This window comes from Abrus precatorius, unplaced genomic scaffold (assembly GCF_003935025.1).
Source record: "Abrus precatorius isolate BTA unplaced genomic scaffold, Abrus_2018 Scaffold9, whole genome shotgun sequence".
Taxonomy (NCBI): domain Eukaryota; kingdom Viridiplantae; phylum Streptophyta; class Magnoliopsida; order Fabales; family Fabaceae; genus Abrus; species Abrus precatorius.
In genome coordinates, this window is record NW_020874439.1 from 14,391,214 (window position 1) to 14,414,427 (window position 23,214).

The 23,214-nt window shown below is 35.4% G+C and overlaps 1 non-coding gene and 1 pseudogene across 1 annotated transcript; both read left to right on the top strand.

Annotated features, from left to right (window-relative positions):
• LOC113850865 overlaps positions 1 to 23,214 on the top strand; it is a 190,798-nt pseudogene that overhangs the window by 80,631 nt on the left and 86,953 nt on the right.
• On the top strand, positions 19,295 to 19,401 carry LOC113851649. The gene has a single exon (XR_003502221.1). It is a non-coding gene; the product is annotated as a small nucleolar RNA R71 (small nucleolar RNA).

Genomic DNA, 23,214 nt, shown 5'->3' on the forward strand with positions numbered 1-23,214 from the left:
AGGATCAATGATGCAAGGAATTGTCCTTTGATTAATCTAGTGAAATTGATCATCAATCAATTAAGGAACTTAGAGTTCAGATCTACTTTAGTTTTGCAATTGATAAAGAGGTGAAATCAGTCCTAACTTCATTTATATATCATTTCATTTCTAAATTCGTAGCTTTATTTTGCTGTATTTTCAAATTTCTGCACTTTATGTTTTTTTGTTCTCAAATGATTCAAAACATCTCCAATATTCGTTTGGCTCAACTATTATTGATTTGTGAAGTGGTAATTGATAGACCTAATCTCTGAGGACGATACTTGACTCATATTGATTTCCATTAATGATTTACCTAGCAATATTATTATGTTAGAGATGGATCTATTTTATGGTATTCCCTTAATTTTCATGTAAGTTAGAATACTCTATACCCTATGCATCTATATCTATAGAGATGGTTAGGATCCCAGCAGACTTCACATATCTATTTACATATCGGTTAGGACCTGAGTTATCGATGAACGAGTTAGAGGTGTTGAAGTTACGACTGACTCAAGAGATTTATATCTCGGATCAGATGATGACCATGATTTCGATAGAGAAATGACATAGGGATGACTATACTAGGTCCTCAATGTTGGGATGTATTTTGAAGCTGTTCTGAGACTCTATCTATTCTTATTAATTATATTTGAGTCCTATGTATTTTGACAAAAAGTATGTGAAATTATTATTGTGTGTGTGTGTATATAATATATTATATATATTATTATATAATATATATATAAATGCAGACTTGTACCCATATTGTAAAATTATTTCGTGTTGATTATGATTTTATTTCACTGTTACTTAATTAATATTGTATGATTAGTAAATTTTATAACTAATTTTATTCACAAACAGATGTTTTATTTGTCCGTTATTACAATGCTTGTCATATATGAAAAAGTTCATATTTTATACCAAGTTTGTACAAATCGAACAAGCAATTTATGACTAAAAATTTAGGATGTTACAGAAACTCATTTAATATTATTACATTTCTAATACAACATGCATAAAATAGAAATATTTTCATTTTTAAATAGACAAAAATTATCTATACACATCATTTGTCATTTAATCAAACATATTCCATTTTCTCTTAATCAAACACAAATTATTTTCTGAATTCATGGCACTTTATTCATTTCAATTTGAATATTCACCAAATAATAGTACTCTAGGTACTCACAAGCCCCTAAATCGCTGCCAACATACTCTTCTTTGTTAGGAAGGACTTATGCCAACATTAATAGTTGCCAGTTAGTCAAACCACACACGGATACAATGTGTTTGTTCGTGGCCCTCATAGCAAAGGTATAGTTAGGAGTTCAGTCAAGAAATGAACGAGGCCTGTAAATGCATCCCACTTTTAATCGTGTACTGATGAACAAAGATTTGTCGCTAATTCTCATAAAAATATAAACACAAATTAATGTAATATTAGGGTGCTAACCTAGGTCGTCCTCTTGTGAATCATTGGGTGTGTGACCAAATATCAAATATATAGTGTGTAATATATTTAGAAAACAAGCAAAAAAGGGTATTTTATAGTTTCAAGTCAAATTACTCAATCAGAAAATCAAATTGTAAAGTTCAATCATTAAAATATAGTAACCTCTAGTTTATCCATATAGACTCTATCCCATTCCTCTTAAGATTTAATACTCTACCCTTTCCCCTAAATTAGATTAATTTTACAAGCAAAAAATCAACCTTAAATTCTCATACGAAATTAAGCAAATCAATGGGTTCCAATCTTTTATCCTTAGGATTAAGCAACCTTAGAATTAAACCCGGAATTAAGCAAACCAAGTTTAGAACCTTTGTTAAAAATGAATTTAAAGTTGATTAAGCAACACCTTCTCATTCAACTCTTAACTTAGTTCAAGAGATTGGGAAAGAAGAAATTCATGAGAAAAGGTTTATATTAACATTAAAAGCCCAGAAATTCAAGAATCTATATGAATTCACTAGGAATTACAAGAAAATTAGTCCTCCATAAGGATGGGTCTCACTATTACAAGATGAAAATAAAGGAAATGAATAACATTAAGATGAAAAATCAAAGAAAAGTGAAAAAGAAATGGAATTCAAACCCTAGGTTGGACCCTTGGCAACCCAAGGCCGACCTAGGCTCTCCAAAAGTATCCTAAAACCCTAAAATAACTAAAAGTAAAAGGTTCTGAAAAAGTTCCCAACCCTAAATGGTAAAAATCTATTTATAATAAACTTGACGTCCTTCATAGTAACTACTATCGTTCATGATAGTAATTACTATCAATGCTATCCTAACTGGAGTAACAAATATCATTCATGATATTAGCCATGCGCAGCTTCCAGAATTTTATCTTCCTCTCTAGATTAACTACTATTACAAACGAAAGTAGCTACGCACAGCGCGCGTACTATGGTAATGATAGTAACCACACGCAAGTATGTTGCTTTCTGGGTTTATAGTGATCATTATTGCTTCTGAAAGTAATTACTTTGGCATGTCCCTTGTAATTGGCTTGCTGTAGTGATTACTATGGTGTCTGAAAGTAGTTACTTTCACCTCACATTTTTTTAGATGGCCAAAAAATCCATAAAATGTCTGGAATTTACCACCCTCATTTCTTCTAGATTTCCACAATCAACTCTAAACCCTATACCTCTAGTGTATCTCTGAACTATCCATACGGTAATTCAACAATGACACACCAAAATCATATTGTTTACATTAATCATTATTGTCTTAATGCATGTGTTATAATCATACTAATTAATATATTAGAACACACATTATAATCACAACAATCAGTGTTTATGACACACTATTAGTTACTCCATTTCTTCTTATATTTTCTCAGTAATTCACAAATATTCAAATTAATTTCATTCAAGCACATATTGGTGAAACAAAGAAATATATCATCACACAACTCAATACATTGTGTCAAAGGTTGATATCTTTGGATTTAGACCAATTGTGTAGTTCATAAGTATATTGTTGGAGATCATACCTCTTGGTCTTCATAAAGTCTTTTATCCTAAAGTTTAACATTTTATACTTTTTCATCACCTAATATATATATTTATTCAAAAATATTAATTGACAATATCAACAGTATATATATATAATATATATATATATATATAATGAGTAACCATCCTATGAAAATTTCTTATAACATTGTTCATTTATAATTGTTATTATTCAATTTTTTTTAGGGGATTCATAATTCCAACCATGAACTTTCATGCCAAAAATTCATTTTAACATTATAATTTCAAGAAAATACTTCAAGTATATATTCAAAATAGGGTATTTTGAGTTTTTCAGGCTAAACATACAAATAGAACTTAGGGTTTAAGAGTAACTCTCCTTACCTAGAAATAAGTTATACTACTAAGTTCTTCATGATATCTAGAGGAAAGTTCAATGTTCTATCGGATATACTACCCAGAGACTAGAGTTCTTCTTAGACTCAAGTGGAATAGACGTTTAAGTTCATATCTACAAGAGATAGGTTTTCCCTTGAGAAAGGACAGGGAGAGAATGAAGAGAAAAGAGAAGGAGAAGTGGTTTTTGAATAATGGAATTTCTCAATGCAAACTCCCTTAAATACCCTTCAAAATTTGCGTGTTCTCACTTCAAAGAGCGGACTCTCACTTGACCGAGCTCCTTCTTGCTTGAGCGAGAAAATCATATAATGGTTTTCCAGCCTTTTTCTGATATTTTAACCTAGGAGAGAGGTATTCTCGCCCAAGCAAGTATAGTTCCAAAGAGTTACCAAATTTTTCCTGCGAGGCCGCCTGGACGATGGATAATTGGGCGATAATCCCTTTTTGCTTGAGCGAGACTCACCTCACTTGAGTAAGAATGCTCTAGAAAGCCCAACTCAGAAAAACTCTATCTCACTTAAGTGAGAAACCTTGCACCAAAATTCCTACTTTTTCCAAAATCAAGAAAAAAAAAATAAGGATGTTACACGCCACAGTAAATCTCTATTTTATAAATAATCAAAATGACATAAAAAATATTATCTAATATAATATGCACCAAGATAGGAACAATTCATTTATAGAATTTAAACCAAACAGAAATCATCAATATTGTCATAATACATGCTTTATACTCACAACAATTAACAACATATGTATTATAATTACTCTTGTCGATGTATTATAATACATATATATAACACTAATTATTTACGACACATGTATTAATCACCCTTTCTCTTTACTCATCTTTTTTCTGCAATTCTTGTAACATCCTAATTTTACTGCCTCCATATTTATGTGTCTTGGCACATTTATCTTTTCAAAATTTAATTTAATGGATTTTATAAAATTTTATGATTTTAGTTAAAGAAGTTTTGAGATAAAAGTATTATTTTATTTCGTTAAAATAATTCCTTTCTAAATATATGTTTGATTTTTTAAAAGATGTATATTCTCAATGCTTTGGATTAATTAGAAATCTCTTAATTATATTTGATTTGCAAATGAATACACACCAATGAAAGTGGTATATTGGTGGAAAAGTTGGTCCCTGTTTGTTCTTTGAGGACTCAAGTTTAAGTCCTGCGACATGCAAACATCCCTAATAGCAGCTTCTGGTCAAAATCTAGGTATAGCCATACTCAAAGTCCATTTCAGACACACCTTCTGTAACACCCTTAATTTTATTGCCATTGTATGGAAATATAGAGATTTTGGTGCAGGGTATCTCACTATAGCGAGAAAAAGTGTCTAGAATCAGCAAGTTGTATCTGATATACTCCAAAGTTTCGACTTCTCCTCTGTTCTCTCTGATCTCTCACCCTCTCTTCTCAGAAATCCTCCTCTAAACTTCAATCTCCCTTTGAAACTAGCATGGAAGTTCAACCATTCAAATTCAAGTAAGTTTCTTAGAGCTTGGTTCCCCAACTTCATTCTTATTTCTCAGTTTTATCTGATTTAAAGTTGTATGCTTTGTAATACTCAAGGAACCTTAACCCTCAAGCCGATATCCTCTCTCAAAAAGTTGCGCCTCTCCCTTGGATCTTTAGAAAAACTCGATCTGAAGAGACCTATTTCTAAGTAAAGTGAGTTGATTCTAAACCTTAACTCCTCTTTAGTATTTTGATTGAAAACACTAAGTTTTTCTATTAGAACCCTAATATTTTTCTTAAAATCTAAAGTGTAGAAATATAGACCTGGACGTGAAAAACCTTTGCTTACTTTCAAAACTATCTAAATGTAACTTGTAGTAAAAGCTCTAGATAAAACTATTCTTGAGGAATATTATGATTTTTCTAAAAACATTGTTCAAGAGTAGTCAAGATTTGCTATTTGATGTTTTTTGAATAATAGACATATTATGAATATTGGATTATGCCAAACATTAGGATAGGTAACTCTATTAATACTGAGAAAGTATATATATTGGATTGTACGATTGGGCTAAGTCTGGAGATGTCCAACCTTCGGCATATTGTGTTAGTTTCTGTGGTGTGAAATTGATTGAAATCCTTCTGTGATTGATATAATATGATAACTATGAATGTTTGTCTGATGACTAATGTATGTTGAAATTAGTGGATTTGAGTTATTGAACAAAAAATAAGTAATATGACATGATTGTAGAATTATGAGATGTGTTATTGTAATATGTGAGTGTTAACTGACTATAAAGTTGATATGATACAGGTATTGTAATACATCTAAGGCTGTACCTATAGTGCATGTATTGTAATATATAGATTTACATAAATCATAATTCACGCATTACAACTTGCTAATCGATGAAAAGGATGTGAAAATGAAATGAGAAATGCCTAGAATAAATGTAGATAGTCACAGAGACACACTGGGGTATGTCTGGAGAAGATTTGAGAAATCTTGAGGAAATGTAGGTGATGAATGCTGTTTGTAAATGAGTGCACAACAATTTGCTGAAAAATGTATCCGTTTCAACACACGTGTATTCGTGTTGTTGTGACTAATCAATAGTTATCTATGCTATGAAGTACTTAAGGGAGGAGCAATGAATATGAAAGTGTGATGAATATGATGTAGTATAGATATTATATGATTATAATATAAGCATTGTAACATATCGATTATGTTGTTATGATACATGTGTTGTAATACATCGACGGGTGTGATTAGGATGCATGTATTATGACATATTGATTGATGTGATAGAATACATATATTATAACATGCAGATTAGTGTAGAAAAGTGCGTTATAAATATTTCAAAGGTGATTGAATTATTGTATGTGCTTAGTTAAAATAATGACTTGTCTGATTTAAGTGTTATTGTTAACCAATGTATATTAGAAATACGTTAGCCAAATTTTTTGTATTAGATAAATTTTATGTCAAATAAGAGTTTTAGTGGGGCGAAAAATACTCACCCTTACAAATATTTTTTAGGTAATCAAAGTGAAAAGCTAAAAGTGGTTGGTAAGTTCTAAGTTCATAATACAGTGACCTTGTGAAAGAAGACTACTCTGTAAGGTTTAGAATAATTTGAAGAATTGTAATATTTTATTAGATTTACATTTTAAGTTAACAAAGTTTTGTAAATACTTTCAATGTCTATTTTAGAATTTTAAAATACTTGATAAATTTTGTTGTAATAATAATTTTTGAAGAGTCATTGATTATATCTCATAATTATACGCATGCATTCTGAACCAAATAATTTGCTAGATGTAAATTTAAGTTTTATTTATCACTTTAAAGTTTCAAAATTATTCCTTTGACCGTTTTAAATACTTTTAAATTCTATAATATTTTATAAAAAAATGTAAGTTTTGCTTTTATTCAATTCTTATATCTATAAAATAGAACAAAATTTTCCTATTTTCCCTTTTTGCTATAAAAAATTATTTATTTTTAAATAAAAAAATGAGGATGTTACACCTTCAGATATAACACCTTAAATTTAATTTCAGAATAATAAATTTTACAAAATGGAAATAATAAAATTTTTATTTTAAATAGACTTTCTCAATGCATAGTTTTGACAAAGTATTTCAAAATAATAAGGGTTTACAAATTTTGATCAAGTAACTGCTACAGGACAAATCCAAATACATCAAATGTTCAAAATAAAATCTAAGCCCTATAGCAGTATCATTCATTCATTTACTGAGCCTGGTGTTGATCATCTTGGTCACCTAAAAACCAAATGTAAAGGTGAATAAATACTCTACACTATCTAATACATGCAAACATAAAGACTCACCTCACACACTTCACATAATTTCTAACATATTCTACACAAGTATAATCAATCACAAACAACACTTTCCACGCATTTCATTTCAGTTCGCAACCGATGCACTCACTGCACCAACAACATTTTACACATACGTGCACTCACTGCATGTAGTTATGCTCACTATGGTACTGTGATCACACTCTCACACTATGGATGGTCACCGGTTACCCCGCCTCATGGATACAACGTGTGCGGTCACAAGTCGCTTGGAAAACAATATCACTAGAATCAATCAATTTGTTGTTTGCAATCTAACACTAGCAAGTGCACTAGGATTGCAGCAAGTGATGAGTAAATTTAAGATCAGAATATCGTCTCCACAGGGAATTTAGGTTTCAAGTACCACTTCACAGAATTATAACCATTTGAGCCATACGAATTTTTGAAGGAGATTTGTAACATATAACAGCAATAAACCAAAGCAATTAAAGCAAAGAACTTGCAGAGAAACAGAGTATAAGATTTGTGATGAAATGAAATAGCAATGAAGGATAGTTAGGAATTTACTTCACAAGAATATCAATATCAATCCAATTAAATCCTCTGAACATTCAAGCAATTGAATAATTGACAATCAGTTTCACATATATCTAGCCAAAGGTTAATTCCTTAACTCATTGACCCTAACAATCCACTAAACCTCCCTAATCCCTTAGGTGAGATTCAATTTCAGGTTGCATTAAGAATTAGAACTATAAGATTGCAGATATAGGTCTCCTTATCCCTAAGAAATCCCTAAACTCTGGTTGCCAATTCAGATCGGAGCAAACAATCCAATTCCCATTGGTAAAGATTCCTCTTGATTAATCAAATGAATTTCCATTCAGAGATTGCATGAAAAGCAGAATTAACAACTCAATTAATCCAAGAACTTAAAGTTCAGAAGATAAAGTCGAATCAATACATCAATTCGAGTTCCATAAACCCCTAACTATGGGAAATTAAGCACACATTGCAACAAAAACAGAGAAAGAAGAAGAAGAAGATGAAGAAGAATGCAAAGCAGCCATGGCCACGAGCTCCAATCCGATCCCTCTTCTTGGAGCTTCAAGCTTCGACCCCAGTCTTCTCTCCACTCTCTCTCAACGAGACTCTAACTAACAAAACAGAAAATGAGCAACCGATCCCGGTTTTCGCGCTTCAATCATGTATATATAGAAACCCAGTTCTGCGCGTTGTCACTTTTCTTCACAAGAGTAACCACGCAGAAGCTTTATGTAGTGTGCGTGTTCACTTTCAAGAGCAAGAGTAACCACGCGCAACTTGCCAGAGTTGAAGGCTTCTCTGGAACATTCACTTTTGTTCATAATAGTGGCAACGCAGGAGGTCAAGGGCTGCGCGTGATCACTTTCGTGAGTAATAGTAACCACGCGCAAGCTGTCCTGATACAAATGCCTCTGGAACGCTCACTTTCGTTGGCGAAAGTGACAACGCGCAGCTCATCAGGAATGAAGTCTCTCTGGAACGTTCACTTTCGTTGGCGAAAGTGATAACGGCACCACCTGGCAACGCTCACTTTCACTAACAATAGTGATCACGCCCAGCTGCAACCCATAATTCTTGTATTTTGGAGTCTAGCATTGCCATTCTTCCTCTTCCTTCCATTGATTCTCCATTTCCATGACTTTTGCTCAGCTTATTCCTTCAAAACAAGATAAATTCCTTAAGAACTAAGTATAAATTCTACAAATGCGAAAATAACTACAAATTGAATTAAAACTTTCAATCATTCTCTTTTTCTGAGTTTTTCTGCTTTCTTCATATATTTTTCTTATTAAATGAGCTAGAATTATGCTAAAATATCAGTAAAAATATGGATTCATCACCACCCCAAACTTGAATTTTTGCTTGTCCTCAAGCAAATCAAACTAAACCAAGGGTAAGTTCCTCCATTTTCAAATCCAGTTCATAAACTGCTTATTTCAAATTTTTCTAATTTCTAATTCTGTGTTTTCTGCAAAATTTTCAATCAGGTTGTTTATCCAAATACTCATCATGATATTCTACTGCATAATCATCATTGAGTAAGAATTGCTACCTAAGTTTATATATTTCATCAAAATTCATGTGAGTACAATTAATCAACATGATCACAGCTTACTTGGAAGTGTTTCTCTCATCACTCAACAGTGTTTAGGTGCTGTTTTCACTCTAAATCATCAATTTCACTGCACTCTACCATATGCTTGCCCAATTTCTCCATCTCCTCTGCTTAGTACAATTAATCACACATCTAGAGGACTTTTTCAGGTTATAACAAGGCTAAGGTTGAGGTAGGTATCAAAGAAAATGGAAAACAATACATGCAGTTTCAAAAGATCAGAGGCATTTTGAGTGATTTGTTTTAAAACTAGCTTGGATCTACATTATTCCTCCTTAATTCTCTCACTTATGCAGCAAACAGAATTTTTCTTGCAGCAGAATTTTCATCTCTTTTCTTCTTTTCTTGCTTTCAGTCACTATCTTCTTTTCTGCAGCACTTTGCTGCACTTCTTTTCTTTGAAATCACATTTTTGTTCTTTTCACAGCTTTGCTTCATAATTTATTTTTTTTCATTTTGCTGCAGCACTTTTGTTCTTTCTTTCTGGCTTGTTGAACTCCAACTTAGATAGCATGCTATTTCCCACCCCAAACTTAGAACATTGCTTGTCCTCAAGCAATTAAAATCTGGATGTCACCCCAAACTTAGTTTTAAAACTCATTCTTGATTAAACTCATTATGCCTTTGATCTTTTGAATGGTAAAAATTGGTTTTTCAGGCAAGGCTTTATAATGAGGTAATTTCAAGAAAAGGGATATTAAGCTCAAAAGGGTGAACTAAGACATTCAATCATAAAGGAAGGCCTTTAGGCTGACTAGGTATAATCAAACATGGCCTCTATCATATGGGTGAAAACTGTAGCATGCATATTCAATTAAGAACAAGGGCAAGTTCTAGAGAATACAGCCAAATATGATTAATCACACAAGAAAAGAATTAGACAGCTCAAATCTCACTAGTTATTATAAGTGATCATGTGGATTAATGAAAACACAATGCACTTTTCAGAAATTTATGCACCGAGTGGCAACTGCCTCAATTTTGAAAATACAAGTGTGATCTCATTTTGAGAATGGGAAAAACAACTTAAAAAGAAATTACACAGAATTCACAAAATTGTCAATCATTTTTATTTGATTAACAGCCAGCAATTTATTATCTATTCTAGTATTTTGGTGTTTTTCAGGAATAATTCAGTGTAATTGTGAAGCTAACTCATGAATAAGAGTAGAGAATGAAACCCCCCTTTCATGGCAGCTTGTGCAAGTGTCAGCTTCCAAGGTGTGTGAGTGTTGTGTGGTTGTGACATTTTCTGCACAAAACACCAAAAATTCCATCAATTATCAAGTGAAAAGGGATTGAATTCTGCAGAATTAATGTGTGTTCAAAACATAATTGTTCAGAATTAGCATGAAACCAAAATATACCAAGTGTCAAATTACAAACCCAAATTCTAAAATGAAACCAAAAAGTTTGAAACTTAATTACAAACCATCAAGAGAAAATTCGAATTAACAGAAAAGAAAACAAAAATCCTAACTAGTCATCTTGAGCATCCTCCTCATCAGAAATTTCATCTTCATCTTCTTCCTCATCCTCCTCATCTTCTTCTTCCTCCACCACTTCTTCAGTTGGCTGTGGAAAATGAGTCTTGTATATTGGCAAGTCTTTAAAAACTGATGAGCGTAGACATTGAGCATTCTCAGCCAAGTCTGGTGTGTGATAAAGTTCATCTTTGGTCATTCCCATCTTCTGACCAAGATTCATCAACACACATTCCACTAGCATAGTTCCTGCCTTCAAACTGTTGTGGAGCTCAGTTTGTCGTTCAGCCAATTGATTTTGCCTTTCAACCAAAAGATGTAGGATGTCCTTCATCTTCATTGGTTTCTCCTTTCTGAACTGGGTGGGATAGGTGCAGCTGAAGTGCAGGAGGTGGTGGCATAGATTTCCTTTACCATTGAGACAGAGATAGGGGGAGCAGATATGATTTTCTCTTGGTAGTCTCCAACTTCAACCCCTGCATCCTCACAAAGTAAAGTGATTAATGAGGGAAAGGCTAGTGAATCTCTTTTTGTTTTCAGAATATTTAAGATACATTCACTAATTACTTCCCTGCATCAATGTACATATCATTAACAATAGCAAACAATAATTCAGCCCTCTTTACTGCCAGGGTTGAACTATGCTTGACTGGCATGAAAGAGTTCAATAGAAAGGTACTCCAACTTTAGCAAATGGTAGTAGGTTCTTGGTGGTGATGCACTTGGGTTTCTGGGCGAGGTTCAGCTGCCAAGTTGTGCCTGGCCTTCCAATTCTGTGCAGGATTTCAATATAATCCTTGTCTTGACTATTCTTAAAGTCAGTGAAGTCCATCTGCCCAGGTTGTCTTTCAGTGTAAATTTCCAACACTCGATTGATGTTGGCAGCAGTGAAATCCACCCTCATACCCTTGACCATTGTGTGAAATTTGGGAATTTGGTCTCCCTTGAACCGCATTGCATTTGCATAAAACTCCTGTGTAATTTCTCTCCAACCATTATCAGCCAAGGAGCAGAAGTTGTCCCATCCCCTTTTCTGAATTTCTTCTGAGTACTCAGGGTAGTTTCCTTCAGCAATTTCAAAGGCTCTATCTGGGACAATCTTCCTCCTCAGAATATTTGCCTTGAAATAGTTTTCGTGAGCAATACTCCTGAACCTTGGATCATGATCAGTAGGGTAGAGGTAGAAGGAGCATTTCTTCTGGTCGGCTGAGGTGGTGAAGAGGTTGCAGGTGTGGTTACACTTGGCTGAGGAGGGTCAGCAATTTCAATGGGTGAGGAAGGTGAGACACCATCAGTTCTTGCTCTTTTAGTGGTTGAATAATTCCTGGCTGTTCCAGCTTGCATATTCCTGATAGATCTCCTTCTTGGAGTGTTGCTGGCAGATCCAGCTTTGGTCTTCTTAGAAGGTCCAACTGGTGTATTCAAAGAAGTTCTGACCATTTTGAAGTGACTGCAAAAACAAGCAAGTAATTTGACAGTTTAAAATTCAAGACACAGAATTGTGACAATATACATCTCTTTACTAGATAATTTCAATCAATCCATGTGCAGAATTCCAACTTGCAGTATGTATCTATTTACAATCAGTTGCTGTCATGAGAATGTAATCATATCAACACACAAGCACTATTGCAAATTACTAAGCAATCACAGTCAAAATTGGTTAAACCTTTAAATTTGTAGTTTAGAGTGCACACTCTCAAAGCACATCAGGTTAACACAGAGATGCTATTATAGGTCATCAGCATATATTTTTTTTTTTTTACATGCTCTCTTAACTTTTCAGATACACCAGAACTTAGGTACAAAATTAATCAAACCATATTCAGGGGATTTTAAACTGGCCTTCATAATTTGTAAACTCAAAGTTCACAATTTCACCAAGAATGCAGAAAAAGAATCACAATTTTCAACCAAATTTCAACTACTAATGGTTCCTAAAAGAAATTTTCTTCTGTCAGTAAAATTCATCCAGAATATTGCCTATTGTTTCTTTGAATCACATACAATTAGGACAGTGCACTCATTCATTATCATCAAAGACTAAAGATCAGTTTAATGCAGGACTATCAGTATGGTATCTGTACAATCATGCAGTGCAATATACAACAGTAACTTATTCCATACAACTCAGTTCAGACATCAACATTCAAATATTGCATGCAAGGAGTATTTTTGCTGATGGCAACTGGAATATTTCTATTTCTTTCAAAGTCATTTTCAGATTTTTTCGCATAATGCAGATGTGCATATGTTAACAGAGGAGATTGAATGACTTTGAAACCCTATTCACAGTATTTAAAGTTACTTATATCAATTACGCTCAAGATATTTCCCCATTTGCCATTTTTGACATTTTTCCAGAGTTGCAGCAAAGAAAAACCCTAAATACAATTTCAGAGAATGCAGAGAGCGTACCTGGAGCTTCAAAAATGTGAATGACAATGAAAAAGAGGGAGAAATTGCTTGCTGGTTGCTTCACGAAAGATTGAAAGTCAGAGAAATTCAGAGGGAAATGGGATTTAGGTTTAAATGGATGTGAGCGTGGTTCCTTTATATGGAATTTGGGGTCACGCGTGTGCACGTGCCCACTTTTTAAGTGAGAAGTGAACGTTCCCTTTAAAAAAATTCTGCGTTGTCACTCTTGTCGAACAGAGTGAGTGTTCCTGAGAACTTGAAAATTTTGAATGCAATGCGCGTTATCACTATTGCTGGGCAAAGTGATAACGCGCAAGCTTATTGCTTGAGCGTAGGTACTTTTATCAGTAAAAGGAGTAACGCGCTATGAAATATTCTATACTTACCTGCGCGTGATCACTCTTGACAAGGAAAGGAAGTGATCCAGAGAGTGTGTTTTTCTCATCTGCTCTGCCTCTGCGTTATCACTCTCATCCATCAGCGAGAGTGATTGTTCCAGAGGGGAAATCTCAGAATTCCATCTCTGCTTGATTGCTTTCCTGCAAAAGAGTGATTCCTTTCATCAATCCAAGTTCTCCAAACTTTAATTGGCTCACTTAACAAATCATAATCATTCCAATACACACTCACCATATAAAATACCTATTTCTCTCATCATGTTCACCTTTAATTACATATGCAACATTCATCCAAGGCTGAATTCTGTAGAATTTCTGCTTAACATATTCACAATGCAATTCTGACTTTTCCATAACACATTATAGCATGAAGTCCAATTATATTTATCAGATTCACTACAAATGACAGATTTAACATGCTTCAAAATTTACCTTTTGCATCAAATTTACAGAATATGATGAGTATGATGCAGAACTTTGTATTTTTCAGAGAATTTGTAGAATTTGATAATTATTATTCAGACTGTACAAGAACTTTAAGCATTCTAATTAATTCCAATCTGCATTCTTGTTTCAGCCACCAGATTTATTCTAAACATCAAATTCAGCAAGGTAACCAAGATGAAAAGTTCAGATTTTGACTTTTATGAATACTGTTAATTCAAAATTAATGCAGAAAAGTTAAATTGGGTTAGAAATGTGAGTTGCCTCTCACAAAGCGCTTCTTTAATGTCACTAGCTTGACATTAAATGTTTCTCACTCAAGAGAAACCAGTTTCATGCATGACATGTTCCTTGTAAACTCCTCTCCATGATAGATCTTCAATCTTTGGCCATTGACCTTGAATTCTCTCCCTGTTTTCAGATCTTCTATAAGAATTGCTCCAAAGGGAGAAGTTTCCTTGATTAAAAATGGTCCAGACCATCTAGATTTCAGTTTCCCTGGAAACAATTTTAATCTTGAATTGAATAATAGTACTTGCTGGCCAGGTCTGAAATCTTTTTGCAGAATAAATTTGTCATGGATCCTCTTGGTTCTTTCTTTGTACAACTTTGCATTTTCATAAGCTTGTTGTCTGAATTCTTCCAATTCATGCAACTGTAAAACTCTCTTCTTTCCAGCACTTGATAAATCAAAGTTAAGCCACTTGGTAGTCCAATATGCTCTGTGCTCCAGCTCTAGAGGTAAGTGACAGGCCTTTCCAAATACTAGCTGATATGGAGACATACCAATTGGAGTTTTAAAAGCAGTTCTATATGCCCACAGTGAGTCATCCAGTTTCTTTGACCAATCCTTCCTTGAACTGTTCACTACTTTCTCTAGAATTTGCTTGATCTCTCTATTTGAAACCTCCACTTGTCCACTTGTTTGTGGATGGTATGGAGTAGCAACCTTATGCTTCACACCATATTTCATTAATACAGCTTCAAGATACTTATTGCAGAAGTGAGTACCTCCATCACTTATCAGCACTCTAGGCACACCAAATCTTGAAAAAATGTTCTTTCTTATAAAAGAAATCACTACCTTTGCATCATTTGATCTGGTGGGAATTGCTTCTACCCATTTAGACACATAATCCACTGCAACTAGAATGTATTCGTGTGAGAATGATGGGGGAAATGGTCCCATGAAATCAATCCCCCATACATCAAATGGTTCCACTTCTAGGATGTTGGTTAATGGCAGCTCATGTCTTCTTGAAATATTTCCAGTTCTTTGGCATTTATCACAGTTTTCCACATACTTCTTGGCATCTTTGAAGAGTGTAGGCCAAAAGAAACCTGCTTGCAAAACTTTTGCAGCAGTCCTTGAACTTGCATGGTGGCCTCCATATTCTGAATTGTGACAATGCCATAGTATCTCAGCTTGCTCACTTTGTGGAATGCATCTTCTAATTAACCCATCTATTCCAATTTTGAACAGGTATGGGTCTTCCCACACATAGAATTTGCTGTCATGTAAGAACTTCTTCTTTTGCTGCCAAGTAAACCTCTTTGGAATGAATTGAGTGGCTTTAAAATTTACAATGTCAGCAAACCAAGGCATGTTTTCCACTGCAAACAGCTTTTCATCTGGAAATTCTTCATTTATTTCCAATGATTCAGTGGTTAAACTCTCCAAAGGAAGTCTGGACAAGTGGTCAGCAACACTGTTTTCTTTCCCTTTCTTGTCTTTGATTTCTAGCTCAAATTCTTGGAGGAGTAGAATCCATCTTAATAATCTGGGCTTTGCATCCTGTTTTGTCAAAAGATATTTAAGAGCAGCATGATCAGTGTATACAATCACTTTTGAACCCATTAAATATGATCTGAACTTATCAAAAGCATGTACAACAGCTAAAAGTTCTTTTTCTGTTGTTGTGTAATTCACTTGTGCAGGATTTAACACTTTGCTTGAATAATAGATAGCATGTAATTTCCTATCTTTCCTCTGTCCTAAAACAGCACCCACTGCACTATCACTTGCATCACACATGAGTTCAAAAGGTAATTTCCAATCTGGTTTTGCAAGAATAGGTGCAGAAATCAGTTTCTCTTTTAAAACAGAAAATGCATGCAAACAATTATCATCAAATATGAAATCTGCATCTTTTGCAAGTAATTACTCAAGGGTTTAGCAATCTTGGAAAAATCTTTTATGAATCTTCTATAAAAACCAGCATGTCCTAAAAAACTTCTAACTCCCTTAACATTGACAGGTGGAGGCAATTTACTAATGACTTCTATTTTAGCTTGGTCCACCTCCATTCCTTTCTCTGAAATTTTATGACCAAGGACAATGCCTTCTTGTACCATGAAATGACACTTCTCCCAATTTAACACAAGGTTAGTATCTTGACATCTCTGCAAAACAGTGGATAGATTAGCTAAACAATCATAAAAAGAATCACCAAAAATAGAGAAATCGTCCATGAACACTTCTATGATGTTTTCTACCAAATCAGAAAAAATAGAAAGCATGCATCTTTGGAAAGTGGCAGGGGCATTACACAAACCAAATGGCATTCTCCTATATGCAAAGACTCCAAATGGACATGTAAATGCAGTTTTCTCTTGATCTAAAGGATCTACAGCTATTTGATTATATCCTGAATACCCATCAAGAAAACAATAAAATGAATGTCCAGCAAGTCTTTCTAACATTTGATCTGCAAATGGTAGTGGAAAATGGTCTTTTCTAGTTGCATCATTTAATTTTCTATAGTCTATGCACATTCTCCATCCAGTCACAGTCCTAGTAGGGATAAGTTCATTCTTTTCATTAGGTACCACTGTCATACCACCTTTCTTTGGAACAACTTGGACTGGACTTACCCAATTGCTGTCAGAAATTGGGTATATTATTCCTGCATCTAACAGCTTTATGACCTCTTTTTTAACTACCTCTTTCATGGCTGGGTTTAACCTCCTTTGTGGCTGCACAACAGGTTTGAAATTCTCTTCAAATAAAATTCTGTGCTTACAAAATGAAGGATTTATACCTTTCAGGTCTGCAATACTCCAGCCAATTGCAGATTTGTGTTCTCTCAAAATTCTGAGCAATTTTTCCTCTTGTTCTTCCTTAAGTTCATTATTGATGATGACTGGATTTTCATGATTCTCATCCAGAAATGCATACCGCAAATGTGAAGGTAGTTGTTTCAGTTCTAGCCTTTGCTTTTCTTCTTCTTTAGCATCCTTTTCCAGCTCTTCTTTCACTATATTTTCTGCAGGTTTTTGAATTGGCAGAGCTTCTAGTTGCTGCTGCACTTCCATGATATCTTCTTCATTCAGAGTTTCAGATTTGTCATTCCCTGCAGATATTATCTCTTCTAACACAGCAATTTCATCAAATTCTTTCATATAATGTTGTGTAATGAAAGTATCCAGTATATCTATCTTCATACATGTATTATCTTCAACTGGATATTTTAAAGCTTCAAACACATTAAATATTACCTTCTCATCTTGAACTCGAAGCATAAGTTCACCTTTTTGCACGTCTATTAAAGCTCTTCCAGTTGCAAGAAATGGCCTCCCTAGGATCAAAGGAATGTTGGAATCCACCTCCATGTCCAGAATTACAAAATCTGCAGGAAAAATGAACTTATCCACTTTAACTAATAAATCTTCAACAACTCCATATGGATAAGTGTATGATCTATCAGCTAGCTGCAGTGTAATGTTGGTAGGCTTCACTTTCTCTATTCCAAGTTTCTGCAGAACAGCTAATGGCATCAGATTTATGCTTGCTCCTAAGTCACACAATGCTCTTCCCACAGTGCAGTTTCCTATTTCACAAGGAATGCTAAATGATCCAGGATCTTTCAACTTTTGAGGAAGCTTTCTCTTGAGAATGGCACTGCACTCCTCTGTCAAAGGTACTGTTTTGTCATGCTCTAGCTTCCTTTTTCTGGAAAGTAGTTCTTTCATGAACTTTGCATATGAAGGCATTTGCTCCAAAGCTTCTGCAAAAGGAATGTTAATTTGTAATTTCTTAAAGACATTCATAAACCTTTCAAATTGTTCCTCTTGTTTAGGATTTTGGACTCTTTGAGGATAAGGCAGCCTCTTGTATTTTTCTGGGTCTATTGGCTTACAAGCTTCCTCAAAGAGTTGCTTTTTGGTTTTCCTTTCAGAATTCATGGGAACTTTTTCTTTTTCTTCTGAATGGTCTTTCTTCAATAGTTTAAAATTTCCTTGTTGCAGATCTTGTTCAATGTTTCTTTCTACTACATCATTCACTTTCTTTTCTGCTGGTTTAGGGCTTGCAACTACAGCTCCACTCCTTGTAGTTATGGCTTGACATTGCTCTTTAGGATTGACTACTGTATTGCTTGGAAATCTTCCTTCATCCCTGCTGGATAATTGTTCAGCTAATTGTCCGATCTGTGTTTCTAGTTTTTTCATGGAGGCTTCTTGGTTTTTGAAGCTTGTTTGAGTTACCTTCATGAATTGCAGCATAGTTTCTTCCATCTCAGTCAACCTCTCATTCATAGGTCTGGAAAATTTCTGATTTCCTTGAGGTTGAGTGGATGAATTCTTCTGAAAATAAGGCTGTTGTGTTGTTGGACCTGCATTAGAAAAAGGCAAATTTGAATTAGAATTCTTTGCAGCAGAATATTGATCATTCCAATTAGAATACTGCTGAGTTCTATTATTCGAAAATTGAAATCCAGGGGGATATGATGGTTGTTGTCTCTGAAAATTATTCATATAATTCACTTGTTCTTGTGGTTCACTTGTGGATGCCTCACATGCACCATTTGCATGGTTTCCTCCACAAAAATCACAACTTAGCTGACTGGTAGGCATACTCCCTGCTTGCAGATTGTTGAATTGTTGTGTTAAGGCAGCTAATTGTTCTGAAAACATTTGATTTTGTAGCTGATTTTGTGCAAGAAAAGTTTCCAGAACTTTAGCTTCATGACCAGAGTTTCTTCCTTGATTCCTTGAGTTTGAATTCTGATACATTGAAGATGCCATCATGTCAATAATCCTTTGAGCTTCTTCTAAGGACTTTGTATTTAATGAACCTCCAGCAGCAGCATCAACCATTGTTCTTGTTACTGCATTCATCCCATTATAAAAAGTTTCCAATTGCATCCAATCTGGAATACAATGATGTGGACACCTTCTTAGCAATTCTTTGTATCTTTCCCAAGCTTCATACAATGATTCTCCTTCTTGCTGCACAAAGGATGTAATTTCTCCTCTCAACTTAGCAGCTTTGGATGGAGGGAAGTACTTGGTTAAAAACTTATTCACAAGTTCTGTCCAGGTTGTGATGCTTCCTTGTGGTTGAGCTTGTAACCAGCATTTTGCTCTATCTCTCAAGGAAAAAGGAAATAGTCTCAGTCTGATGGCTTCTTCACTAACCCCATTTATTCTTATGGTGTCACATAGCTGTAGAAAATTTGAAATATGTAAGTTAGGATCATCAGAATTTCCACCAGAAAACTGATCTTGTTGGACTAAGTGTAATAAAGCAGGTTTAATCTCAAAATGGTTGGCTTGAATAGTTGGCCTGATTATAGAAGAGTTAAAACCTTGCATGTTAGGAATAGCATAGTCCCCTAATGTTCTAAATCTGTTCTGTTCTGCCATTTCTATTTCTGAATTTAGTTGTCTCAAAGATGTAGGTGTTCTTTTCACTCTAGGATTACTCTGAGATTCTGGAGAATGGACAGCTTCTAACTCACTATCACTCCCTATGGCTTTTTCTGCTCTAGACTCTTTTCTCAATCTTCTTAAGGTTATGTCTATGTCAGGATCAAAGACTAGAGTTGATTTGTTTTTGTTTTTGCCACGCATATACAATTCAAAATAAAGCAAAAGTAAACTACAAGTTAGTACTCAGAACTGCACCACGAAAATTATGCAGTAATTATCAGTAAAAGTAATTGAAACACAAGTTAAAAAGTTGCAGAATTATGCAGAATGGACAAAATGTCTAACTACAGATTACTACTACAGAAATTCAGAGAACAAAATACTCAATCTAGCTATTCTTATGTTACTAATGATATTGAAACTCTAATTTCCCCGGCAACGGCGCCAAAAACTTGTTGTTTGCAATCTAACACTAGCAAGTGCACTAGGATTGCAGCAAGTGATGAGTAAATTTAAGATCAGAATATCGTCTCCACAGGGAATTTAGGTTTCAAGTACCACTTCACAGAATTATAACCATTTGAGCCATACGAATTTTTGAAGGAGATTTGTAACATATAACAGCAATAAACCAAAGCAATTAAAGCAAAGAACTTGCAGAGAAACAGAGTATAAGATTTGTGATGAAATGAAATAGCAATGAAGGATAGTTAGGAATTTACTTCACAAGAATATCAATATCAATCCAATTAAATCCTCTGAACATTCAAGCAATTGAATAATTGACAATCAGTTTCACATATATCTAGCCAAAGGTTAATTCCTTAACTCATTGACCCTAACAATCCACTAAACCTCCCTAATCCCTTAGGTGAGATTCAATTTCAGGTTGCATTAAGAATTAGAACTATAAGATTGCAGAATTAGGTCTCCTTATCCCTAAGAAATCCCTAAACTCTGGTTGCCAATACAGATCGGAGCAAACAATCCAATTCCCATTGGTAAAGATTCCTCTTGATTAATCAAATGAATTTCCATTCAGAGATTGCATGAAAAGCAGAATTAACAACTCAATTAATCCAAGAACTTAAAGTTCAGAAGATAAAGTCGAATCAATACATCAATTCGAGTTCCATAAACCCCTAACTATGGGAAATTAAGCACACATTGCAACAAAAACAGAGAAAGAAGAAGAAGAAGATGAAGAAGAATGCAAAGCAGTCATGGCCACGAGCTCCAATCCGATCCCTCTTCTTGGAGCTTCAAGCTTCGACCCCAGTCTTCTCTCCACTCTCTCTCAATGAGACTCTAACTAACAAAACAGAAAATGAGCAACCGATCCCGGTTTTCGCGCTTCAATCATGTATATATAGAAACCCAGTTCTACGCGTTGTCACTTTTCTTCACAAGAGTAACCACGCAGAAGCTTTATGTAGTGTGCGTGTTCACTTTCAAGAGCAAGAGTAACCACGCGCAACTTGCAGAGTTGAAGGCTTCTCTGGAACATTCACTTTTGTTCATAATAGTGGCAACGCAGGAGGTCAAGGGCTGCGCGTGATCACTTTCGTGAGTAATAGTAACCACGCGTAAGCTGTCCTGATACAAATGCCTCTGGAACGCTCACTTTCGTTGGCGAAAGTGACAACGCGCAGCTCATCAGGAATGAAGTCTCTCTGGAACGTTCACTTTCGTTGGCGAAAGTGATAACGCACACTGGCAACGCTCACTTTCACTAACAATAGTGATCACGCCCAGGCTGCAACCCATAATTCTTGTATTTTGGAGTCCAGCATTGCCATTCTTCCTCTTCCTTCCATTGATTTTCCATTTCCATGACTTTTGCTCAGCTTATTCCTTCAAAACAAGATAAATTCCTTAAGAACCAAGCATAAATTCTACAAATGCGAAAATAACTACAAATTGAATTAAAACTTTCAATCATTCTCTTTTTCTGAGTTTTTCCTGCTTTCTTCATATATTTTCCTTATTAAATGAGCTAGAATTATGCTAAAATATCAGTAAAAATATGGATTCATCACGACTGCTAGGACTAATAGGAAGATTTCCCTGTCTCTCTCTCGCCTCCTGGTACCTTTGGGCCTAAATTCTGATTTGGGTCTTGCCTGGGTCCTCTTTTGCTGAGTTGCTAAGGAACGCGTGCAAAACTCATCTCGAGCCACTAAAACACCTTGGAAGTGACTCCTAGGACTAATAGCAAGAGTTTCCTGTCTCTCTCTCACGTCCTGACGCCTTTGCGCCTAATTCCAATTTGGGTCTCGCCAGGTTTTCTTTTGCTTAGTCGCTAAGGAACGCGTGCAAAACTCATTTCGAGCCACTGAAACACCTTAGAAGTGACTGCTAGGCCTAATAAGAAGAGTTCCCTGTCTCTCTCTCGCCTCCTGGCGCATTTGGGCCCAAATTTGAATTTGAGACTTGCCTGGGTCTCTTTTGCTTAGTCCCTAAGGAAAGCGTGCAAAACTCATCTCGGCCACTGAAACACCTTGGAAGTGACTGCTAGGCTAATAGGAAGAGTTCCTGTCTCTCTCTCGCTCCTGCGCCTTTGGCCAATTCCAATTTGGGTCTCACAGGTTCTTTTTGCTTAGTAGCTAAGGAACGCGTGCAAAACTCATCTCGGGCCACTGAAACACCTTGGAAGTGACTGGTAGGACTAATAGGAATAACTTCCTTTCTCTCTCTCGCCTCCTGGCGCCTTTGGGCCCAAATTTCAATTTGGGTCTTGGTGGGTCTCTTTTGCTGAGCCGCTAAGGAACTCGTGCAAAACTCATCTCGGGCCACTGAAACACCTTGGAAGTGACTGCTAGGACTAATAGGAAGAGTTCCCTGTCTCTCTCTCGCCTCCTGGCGCATTTGGGCCCAAATTTGAATTTGGGTCTTGCTTGGGTGCTCTTTTGCTTAGTCGCTAAAGAATGCGTGCAAAACTCATCTCGGGCCACTGAAACACCTTGGAAGTGACTGCTAGGACTAATAGGAAGAGTTCCCTGTCTCTCTCTTGCCTCCTGGCGCCTTTGGGCCCAAATTCCAATTTGGGTCCCGCTTGGGTGCTCTTTTGCTTAGTCGCTAAGGAACGCGTGCAAAACTCATCTCGGGCCACTGAAACACCTTGGAAGTGACTGCTAGGACTAATAGGAAGAGTTCCCATCTCTTTCGCCTCCTGCCGCCATTGGGTCCAAATTCCAATTTGCGTCCCGCTTGGGTGCTTTTTTGCTTCGTCGCTAACGAACGCATGCAAAACTCATCTCGGGCCACTGAAACACCTTGCAAGTGACTGCTAGGATTAATAGGAAGAGTTCCCTGTCTCTCTCTTGCCTCCTGGTGCATTTGGGTCCAAATTTGAATTTGGGTCTTGCCTGGGTCTTCTTTTGCTTAGTCGCTATGGAAAGCGTGCAAAACTCATCTCGGGCT